Source organism: Limulus polyphemus, unplaced genomic scaffold (genome assembly GCF_000517525.1).
Source record: "Limulus polyphemus unplaced genomic scaffold, Limulus_polyphemus-2.1.2 Scaffold231, whole genome shotgun sequence".
Lineage (NCBI taxonomy): Eukaryota > Metazoa > Arthropoda > Merostomata > Xiphosura > Limulidae > Limulus > Limulus polyphemus.
In genome coordinates, this window is record NW_013665841.1 from 780,574 (window position 1) to 791,083 (window position 10,510).

Below are 10,510 nucleotides of genomic sequence, written 5' to 3' on the forward strand. Positions count from 1 at the left end.
ACGAGGGGATGGTACAGTTTGCTGGTTTGTTTGTTTTTAGAATCAAGCCACATTTGATTATCTACTGTATCCACCGCGGAGAATCGAGCCCCTGATCTTAGCATTATAACTCCCTAGACTTACCGGTTTTTTCACGAGGGGATGGTACAGTTTGCTTGAATTAGTTTAGCATTTTTACCAATGTTATTTCTTTACCGGAAACATATTATTTTGTAAAAACCACAACACTAGTAATTAGTTAACAGCAAATTGTATTTGTTTGTTTTGTTGTTAAGCGCGAAGAATTATCTGATTTGTGCCCACCACGTGTATCATACTCCAGTTTTTAACGTAAAAAGCCTTCAAACTTACCGCTGAACCAATGAGGAGCAGTATCTTTTACACACACACACTCTGTTAGTAGAGTAACATAAAAAATTCACATATGACAATATAAGTCAGTCCATTTAAGCGAAGCACACGGATAAAGTCCTCTATGCTTGTTCTTTCTGACATGAGCTTGGTAAATATAACCCTTTAAGGTTCTCTAGACTTGTTCGTTCTGACATGAGCTTGGTAAATAAAACCCTTTCGTAATGCCCAGTTTTACCTGTACCTAACTGAAAGATATGATGAAGGAGTACAGCTGAGTAGCCCCCTTTTAAAATTATTTGTAAGTATAGTTATATACAACTGACCCGTTACTTCTAGTAAAAAGTCATTGCAAATATTAAAATACGTCTAAAATATTTGCCACCTGATGACGCATCATACTATCTTCCCTTATTCACCAAACAGACAGTTGCACAATTTTCTCTTTTGGACAAATGTATATAATATGAATCAACGAACTCATACCACTGATAATACATATATAGACCGTAAACGATTTGCAATTCAACGATTTAGACCGCTAGAGATAATTTCTTTAAAATAATTTGCAATTTATCAAAGTTAAGCCTAAAGACAAACGTTTTGAAGATAACATAATTAAACAGATTATAAGCTCGGAAACACCGCAACTAAAAACCTAGTTTTTACTTCCTTCTCAGAAAATCTAACGTGATACTCCTTTTATCTAGTAGAGCTAAACATTTGAAAAAAACGATATTTAAGTTTAACCTATTTTCACATGTCTCTGAAAACATAATTTTTCTTAAAATATTCAATGTTATGTCATGCAAAACGTTATAAAATTCACAAATACAGTAAAAAATATCGATTTAAGAGTATCTTCTTATGGGGATGAAAAAACACACATTAATTCATTTATTTAATAACTGATATAACCTAATACAAACATCATTTTCTCAGCGCGTGGATTACTCTAACTTTACACCACATTTTACACGCGAGAAGTACGACGCTCTTCAGATTTTCAGCTCAAAAAAAAAATTTAATCTTATTAAACTTCTTGTCAACATTTACTTGCGTCAGAGTTTGTATGGAGTAAAGCAGGAATTGAACGACATAATATTTTGTTAAGGATTCAGTAATAGTCGAGAAGGATAAACTATCACGTAATCGTGACGTAGATTGTCAAAAATTGACGTCATTAGCTAGCTCGTTACTTAATGATTTTTAAAGAGGAAGCTGTGAAATACAATACGATATAAGATAAAAAATTCCTATATGTTGACCAATGTGTTTATTTAAAGGAAGGTTAAGCTGAAATCGCATAAAAAGTAAATATTAAAGTTTCAGCAATTATATGACTTTATTTAAGAAAGCTGTCTGGTAGAAATGTTTTATAGCTGATATATTTCAACCTCTATAGGTACGTTCAGATAATATGTTTATATGTTGACTAACACCATTCCAAACATCAGTTTCATTCTACAACTGATATCAATACGCCAGTTATTTGATGTGCATATTTGTCAGTTTCTTCTATAAATGTTGTATTTCTATTTTCAAGCCTTCGGAAAATTACTTAATATTGTTTACAAATTAAAGTACTTTTAACAACGATATTAAGACATGCAATATATTATAGCGATCACGTGTTTTCAAAATTATCCTGACCAAAAGCAAAAATTATAACAATTAAACACCGTGATTATGGGATAGAAAACAGCATTATTTGAATCCGTTGCTGCAACTTTCTGTGTTGAAATTATTATCGTAGCGAAAATGAAAGTCGTTGCTGAATCAATTGTTAGGTGCAGTGTGAAATTATTTTTGTGACTGAGCTGAATACCTTGCTGCAACCTCACGTGTTAAAATTATTATTCTGACGAAGATGAAAGTCACTGCTGAATCAATTATTAGGGGCACTGTCTGATTATTTTTCTGACTTACGTCCATGTTTCTCAAGCTGAAATGAATGCTGTATCTTATTAACACGTCTCTCCTTTTGGTGCAATTTTAATTGTAGAAAGAAATAACCGTAATCTTGAAGATATGTTCCAACAGGTACTAATGGTTTAATTTTCATTCTGTATTCAGAATGTTTTTCGTGAACGTTTAAGCCAAAAATATAAACGGTTTTATTTTATTGCCTTCTTTTATAGAGTGATTAAATACTTTGGAGTAGGTGACGATGCTATTTTCTCAGAATAAGATAGAGGTAAATCTGCCTTGCATATAATATGAAATGTATGATTAAAACATATTTCATTCAATTGAAACAAAATAGTTTCAGACTAAATTATCAATAGTGTTTTATGAACTTAATTATCTCATCATTAATCGTAATTAAGCAAGACCAATGTTTACTAATATATTTGATACCCAAACAACGATTTGTTCAAGACTTAACACTTCAATTTTCCGTGTTTACATTTATAGAAATCGTAGGAACTTGAATTATTCGCTCTGTTAAACAAAGGAAAATAGTTTTAACTGTTTGTCATGAGGTAGTCCCCTGGTGGGTTATAAGGTAACTTTGTGAACTTACAACAATAAAAGCCGGGAATCGATTCTCCGCGATGAACGTAGCGCATTGTGTAGCTTTAAGTTAAAACAACAACAATCGATTCTCCGCGATGAACGTAGCGCATTGTGTAGCTTTAAGTTAAAACAACAACAATCGATTCTCCGCGAGGAACATAGCGCATTGTGTAGCTTTAAGTTAAAACAACAACAATCGATTCTCCGCGAGGAACATAGCGCATTGTGTAGTTTCAAGTTAAAACAACAACAATCGATTCTCCGCGATGAACATAGCGCATTGTGTAGCTTCAAGTTAAAACAACAACAATCGATTCTCCGCGATGAACATAGCGCATTGTGTAGCTTCAAGTTAAAATAACAACAATCGATTCTCCGCGATGAACATAGCGCATTGTGAAGCTTTAAGTTAAAATAACAACAACAACAACAATTATAAAGTATTTATTACAAATGTTTACATGATTTTTTTTCTCTTCAAGAGTTTTAGCCTTGTAAATGTAATATACATTTGCAGAAAACTTGGACATTTTCCAAATTTCAGTGCAGACAGTGAGATTCAATCGTACGAACTTGGAGTCTAAAAGTAGTTTTGAGCTTCCTAAAGACATTAAGAAATGATATATAATTTATTCTTCTAGTCACCGCACATATAATCGTGAAAACTCATATTTATTTCGCGTCATCGTGGAGAAACCAATTCAAGAAAGATTTGCTAATTTCTATATATCCAAAGTTCATTTTGTGCGCCACGGTATTTATACTGTGTTTCGTAGACGTGTTAATCTTTGCAATGAACAGAAACTTGTAGCAGAAAGAACTAAATTCAAGAAGAGACTTTTAAAATTAAAACGGCAATGTCGTTATTATCGTTTCAGACTATTTTTCAGTTTTTCATTGTTACAATTCTGAATTAAAATTATACGCCATCCTCGTCCCTCCAATCATCAGTCTATGTTAATATGAGCATATTTCCAATAACCCCTTCCTTCCTTTCATCCTCGATATTGTCTTGATATGAACATGTTTCAAGTAACATCATTCTTCCCTCTCATCATCAATATTCTGTTAATATTAGCATGTTTCAATTAACACCACTCTTCGCTCCCATCATCAGTATTCTGTTAATATGAACATGTTTCAAGTAACACTTTTATTTTAAGTTACCATAAGGCCCTATATACGTATGATTGCAAATACTGAGAACATTTAGCAAATAAAACTTTAAAAAAAGGTTACATCAGTCGCCATATCACTTTCTTGATAAAAAAGAAATACAAAATTAATTGACTTCTCTGTTAGTATTTTTCATTATGAAAATTATTATTAAACTTTTGCATCGAGCTGAATAACTGGGATGTGCCACGTGATCAAGTCTCAGCTGCCAATGTAGAACGAGAAGTTCTGAAAATAAATCTGTATATTTAAGGACGCCAGGTTTTTACAGCAATCTTGAAATCAATTGGGGTGCACAGGTTATGGTTACGTATAAGTGTGCCGACAGTGTTTTATGAACATTGTTTTTCCTCAAGTACTTTTCACCCAAGACCAAAAACTACTCCACGTAGCATTAGTTAAAGCTCTGAATTAACGTAGTTACAGTTCTTTCTATATTTTATGAGTTGGTTATTAGTAATAATTTCCAATGAAAAGTTAATATATATAGATCAATTAAACCAGTTCTGTATAATAAAGTGACTGGAAGTACGTAAAGCCAGAAATCAATACAAAAACAAATATTAAGACCTGTGCTTAGAATCCACTGAATCATAATTTGAGTACTCTCATTATGAACCCTATTTCTAATGTATTTCACGAAGCTTACCCAACTTGAGGTATTTCAGTCTTTCATAAATCTGTATACTAAGCTAACAGCCCCCCAATGACACAGCGATATGTTTGCGGACTTACAACGCTAAAATCCGGATTTCGATACCCGTGATGGGCAGAGCACAGATAGTCCAATGTATAGCTTTGTTATTAATTGCAAACAAAAAAGCCAACATTTTAAAATAATCTACAGTTTAAGATAGTTAAAAAAAAAGCACTTCAGGTCTTACCTAATTTGAATTTTGCAGTTACGGAAAGTTTAACATCTCACACTTATTCAAAGTTTACTCTTAATTATTCATTTTTGATGTGAACGTATGATTGAGTCTGCTTAACTATGGAATATTAATTTACTTGAAATTTCATAAGGGAAATAAAAGGTACGGAAAGTTAAATGGGCAAGCTTGGCTTTGAAATATTGAAGCTTAAATTTCTACGTCAGACTGTTCATAAATCAGAGTAGCCCTATACAACATAGTAAAGTGTACGTGCTATTTATTTTAGGAACTCAAAATGCTCCACAAACCATCATTATTAACCTTAATTAAAAATTATAAGAAGCGTATGTCTTACAGAAATTAGAGTCTAGTAACGAGAACGTGCAATTTTAATTGGATTCAAACAAAACACTAGTTAATTTTCGCGAAATTCTTTAAATTTGTACTTAATTTACAAAATAAAGTAGTGCACATTTTTTACATCACATGTGATGTAAATATGTTGACTATTTTTTAATTACTGAATGAGTTAAATCTCAAAGCTATACAAACTATGTCAAAAGTTTAACTTTCTGAAAACAAAGTGTTATTTTTATCTATATAAATATAATAGTACTGTCTGTTGTCTGTTGTATGTCCATGTAACTACTTCGCAGGCCAAAATTGATAAGGTTCATAATGTTCATGCGGAGGTGCATACAAATTTTCAGTTTTGCATTTTGCGTTTGCGGTTCTTATCGGTATTTTTGCGTTTTTTACCACTACTTCTCCCCCTGTTGATGGATCTTCACTAAATTTGGCAAGAAGGTTTGTTGGCTCCATGCGGAGCTACATACAAAGTTACAGTTTTACATTTTGTGTTTTGCAGGTTTTATTGGTGTTCTTGAGTTTTTTAGAATAACATATAAGGGAAGCAAATTTTCATGTCCTAACTCCAAAACAGATTAATTTAAAAAGATTTTCACTCATTAAAATCACATTAAGAATTGATCCAATTCAAAATATTTCACGAGCATGCGTACAAATAAAAAACAAAGGCCTTCTCATCTTGATGTAAGACACTTGGTTTTCTTTCTTTTTGAATGCCCAAAGCTATTTAGGACGATTAATGATATGTTTTAATTACTTAATATAGTAATGGTTTGTTGGACTTTCTAAATTATTACATAAACCTTAGCAGAACTACGTAATTTTATAATCAACTTTTATCAGTTAACTTGCCTTCATATATCTTGGAAAGGAGAATACATAAAATTGTCATTCTAGGACATAATTACTTGTAAAAATGATTGATTGATATTGATTTAATCATGATACTTATTATATTAGACTAGGCATGACCTAGCGATTAGCGAGCCCGAACTTTGAATACGAGAATTCATGGTTCACGACCCTTTACCATAAAATGCGCTCTACAATTTTGAGTCGTGGGTGTGCCGTAAGAGTAATGGTCAAATCCGATGTTCGATCAGACAAGAGTAGTTTCAGCTATTTTTTTGCTATCAAATATAACGAAGACTATCAAAGTTACATATTAGTATAATGACATTATACAACAATAAGAATCTGTACATTTTCCAAAATGGAAAGGTTTTCTTTGGTCTTTGAGAAAGTTCTTTGTATTTGTTAGAAAATATATAATTATTTAGAGAGAAAAAAGTTTCTAACTGTGTAGCTAAAATAATTCGAAGTGATTAAAAAGAATATTCTAGAATTTAGAAGAAATATAAAATAATGTCACTATTCATTATTATCAAAAATTGTGTAACTATTTCAGCTCGAAATATAATGGGTTTTGGCATTTTCCGAGAGAAAAAATTAATTACAGTGTAAATAGTTTCATATCTTATCAAAAAACACAATTGAGCATCTTTAAGGAGCATTCACGGCCAGTGTTACGAAGAATTGTATTGTGATGACGTTTATGGTTAATCTGAATTGACTTTTAGTTTTGTTTATATGAAAACTTTCATCAAGAAAGTCCAATTTTTCGAGTTTTTGCATTAGGCTTACGTATAATCTCTATGAGCAGAAATCACGATTATAAATTAACCAATTTGATAGATGACAGAAATCTTAGCGTAATAACCATAATGAAGGCAAAAAAAAAGAATATTTTACTTATTTTGCACAATTCAACAAAACCTTTAGCACAACAACACGACTTTTTATTATAAATATAAGTAAAATAATATGTTTGTTTTTTTTGTAATTAAGCACAAAGCTACACAATGAGCTATCTGTGCTCTGCCCACCACGGGTATCGAAACCCGGATTCTAGCATTGTAAGTCCGTAGACATACCGCTGCGTCACTGTGGTCTAATATTTTTTATAATATTAAAAATGTCTTGTTTAATAAAAATCGCTATTGTTTAATAATAATTAAGGGGTTGAGCGTCATCTAGTGGTTGTCGTTCTTGAATTATGAATCCAAAGTTTGTAGTTCGTATCCTTTTGCCACAAAATCCTACTATTCGATTAGATAAGAGTAACCAAGAGTTAGCGGTGGGTGCTTTTGATTAGCTGCCTTCACTCTAGTCCCTCAGTTAAAAATTAGGAAGGATTATACACAGATATTCATTATGTCTCTTTGTGGCAAAATACTTGAACAAGCAAATAATAATAATTATTTAAACTCTTTTCTGTTGATGAATTGTTTCTTTGCTCATTTGAAATCGGCAATATCTGGTAATCCAAATGACATAGTGAATGTAACTGTAACTATTCCAAAAAAAAAAAGTTCCAAAACTATTTCATAAACTATGTAACAGAGAACAAAAAACATAATTCATCTTTGTATGAGTTAAAAGTGGTTAACCAATTAACACCAAGAATTTGCTGCTCATGTTTGATTCTTCAATAAACTACTAAAACATTAGTTGTTAGAATCTCAACCAATAAAGATATTTTGTGAAATCGTAAACTATCTTGTTGTTGTTGTGTTTTAAGCACAAAGTTGCGCAGTGGGCTACCTGCCTTTTGTACACTGTGGGAATCGAACCCCGGATTCAAGTGATGTAAGTCTATCACTAAGCACGATAGTGCTTAATATCTATGGAAAGGTCAGAGAAAAATGGTGGACGCATTTTATTTATTGTCTACTATTCATAGTCTCAAATCTCTCTTATAACAATCTAAGAAACTTTTATATACACCTAACTTGGGTTTTCGAGGTTTTCCTTCAGTTGAGTAAAACAACATCGCTAAAGTAGAAAACCGGCGAGTAGTATAACATCCAAATGTTCTGCTCATTATTCTGATTCTGGCGTCAGAGGGTCTGGCTCACTAATACTCGAAGTTGTTGCTATGATTTACAAACCTAAATGTTTCATTTTATCTTGGGGAGTGCAGAAGCAAGCAGTATAGCGTTTCACTAACTTCAACACATGTTGTCCATCATGACAACTCCTCACGCCAGGCTAAAACTGCAGCCTTCACAGTAACTGCCATTGTTTTTAAAGTATTCAATAGTATTGTTTAAAAAAAGAGGGAAACAAGTAATAAAAAAGTATAAAACATAATTATAATGTATGGACGACAATGCCAAAAAGCACAGAAACAAGGTAGGGATAAATACACAAAACTATAGACAAATCCCTACATAAGTAGCCACTGAGTCAATGTTACAAACTTATGGGAATTAGCCATTGTAAGACTTTATATCATTAACCAGTTTAAATGCTTTTACTCAAACTTGAATTCATGGAAATGAAAGGAATTCAACATTTAGTTGTAGATAAAAGTTTTTCTTGGAAATCTTTGGCTACTTATGTAGGGTTTTATGTATGGTTGTGTGTATTCGTCCCTACCTTGTTTCTGTACTTTTTGGCATCGCAATCCCTACTTCATCCATTTTTTTATTATTTTTTACTCGTAAACGTACCACTGACCCATCGGTGGACATTAAGTATCTAGCCACATATTATACAACCTACATTTTAAACTTACGTGTCTCTGTATAACACAGTCTACTATATTTATCTTCATGACAATATAACTAAAAACGTTATTATATAATACTGTTATTGGAAACTTTCTTCTTTGCAAGAAGAATTGCACGTCATTCAAAACAAATGCTGTTTTGCTTGATTTACTTAATTCCATGTTTGAAGAGAATTATTTCACAAAGAAACTAGAATTTCAAATGCACCTATTCCCTACGTAACTGTCCACAAAGTAGTTTGCAATGTGCAAAGAAACGTTTCTAGTAAGCATCTGAAAAAAGCACAGTAGATACGGTTTTTCTATTAAAAAAAAGAAGGCATTGCTGGACGTTTCTTTATTGATACAATAAAATGTTATACGGTAATATGCAGTTTTCATTTTTTAAAGATCTCTCGTTGAAAATATACCATGCATCATCACATGACCATGTTTATCAAATATAAGTTCCAGAAGAAAAACTTCTGGAGCATTAACGTTTAGTTCTTATGGATATATAATCTTTCATAACCAGCCTTAGTAACTGATATAAGTAGCGGTTCAACTATTACTGTATGCTATAAGCAGTCGGACTGATAAGTTATAATATCAAGCGAACCGCTTTGTTGATGGTGGAGTATGATAAAGTGTGATTGAAATCCTTCTATATATATATATACAAACTTCTTACTAATTATCATAAAACAGTTGTAAAAATGACGCATTTAAACTTATTATTAGTCTTATTATTGTGGAATAATAACACCACTTATACACGAATACTAACATTTAATAAAGATATATATTTCATAGTTATCCATATTTTGACTCGAACAACTATCTCTTTGTTATTCCTAAACGCAAGAAATTAAGAGACACAAGTGGGGACAGATGAATATATGGGTAAATAGACATATAAGTAAAACAAATCGATAGACACTCTTGACAGAACTCTAAGTTTGGATTAACTTCCTGAAAAATAATGACTATATATTTTTTATAAGAAAAAAATCAATTAGGTCGCTCGAACTGTTCACTTCATTTACTGTAAAAGACTTTTTCAACGAAAAGACTTTAGTCAGTGCCTACCAGCTTCAATAGATTCTTTTTCAAAAACTTTAATCAACTTCAGAATTGTGTTCGTTTCTCCCATCATAAATCGAACACATTTCCTAAGAACAGAGTAACATTTGTCAGAAACTCCGTTTTGTCATTGAATTTTCTATGCCTCATCTCGAGTGGTCTAAATCTATTCTGAAATGTAGTTTCTCCATGACTCATTTTATCTAGATTTCCGCTCAACTAATGTTTAACGAGAAGTTTCTTTTCAACGTTATGCGAAATTTATACAAGGATAATGCTAAAAGTATTTCCCATTTTTTATGTCTTACGGCTGCCTTCTTTCTTCAACTATGTTCAATTTATACGTTGTAAACAATATCGTAGGTTTAATTTGATATTTTATGGCAGTGGGCATCAAGTTTATATTTAACTTGAACACTACAGGTCAATATTTCCAGGTAGATTCCAAATTCTAAAATATATGCGAAACTATAGTGAACAAAATGTATCTTTCTAAAGCCCTACACTTTAACATTATTTCAATGATTTGTTTGTTTGGAATTAATCACAAAGCTACACAATGGGCTATCTGGACTCTGCCCACCAC

At 31.9% G+C, this 10,510-nt stretch overlaps 1 protein-coding gene and 1 long non-coding RNA gene across 2 annotated transcripts in view; one reads left to right on the forward strand and one right to left on the reverse strand.

Annotated features, from left to right (window-relative positions):
* Positions 1-565, reverse strand: part of LOC111085084 — a 17,021-nt gene extending 16,456 nt beyond the window's left edge. The window contains exon 1 of the long non-coding RNA XR_002609945.1: positions 352-565. This is a non-coding gene — a long non-coding RNA (uncharacterized LOC111085084). The remainder of the gene's footprint in view (positions 1-351) is intronic.
* Positions 1-10,510, forward strand: part of LOC111085085 (glutamate [NMDA] receptor subunit 1-like) — a gene marked incomplete at its 3' end in the record, with an annotated part of 137,003 nt that overhangs the window by 88,453 nt on the left and 38,040 nt on the right. The window lies entirely within an intron of this gene.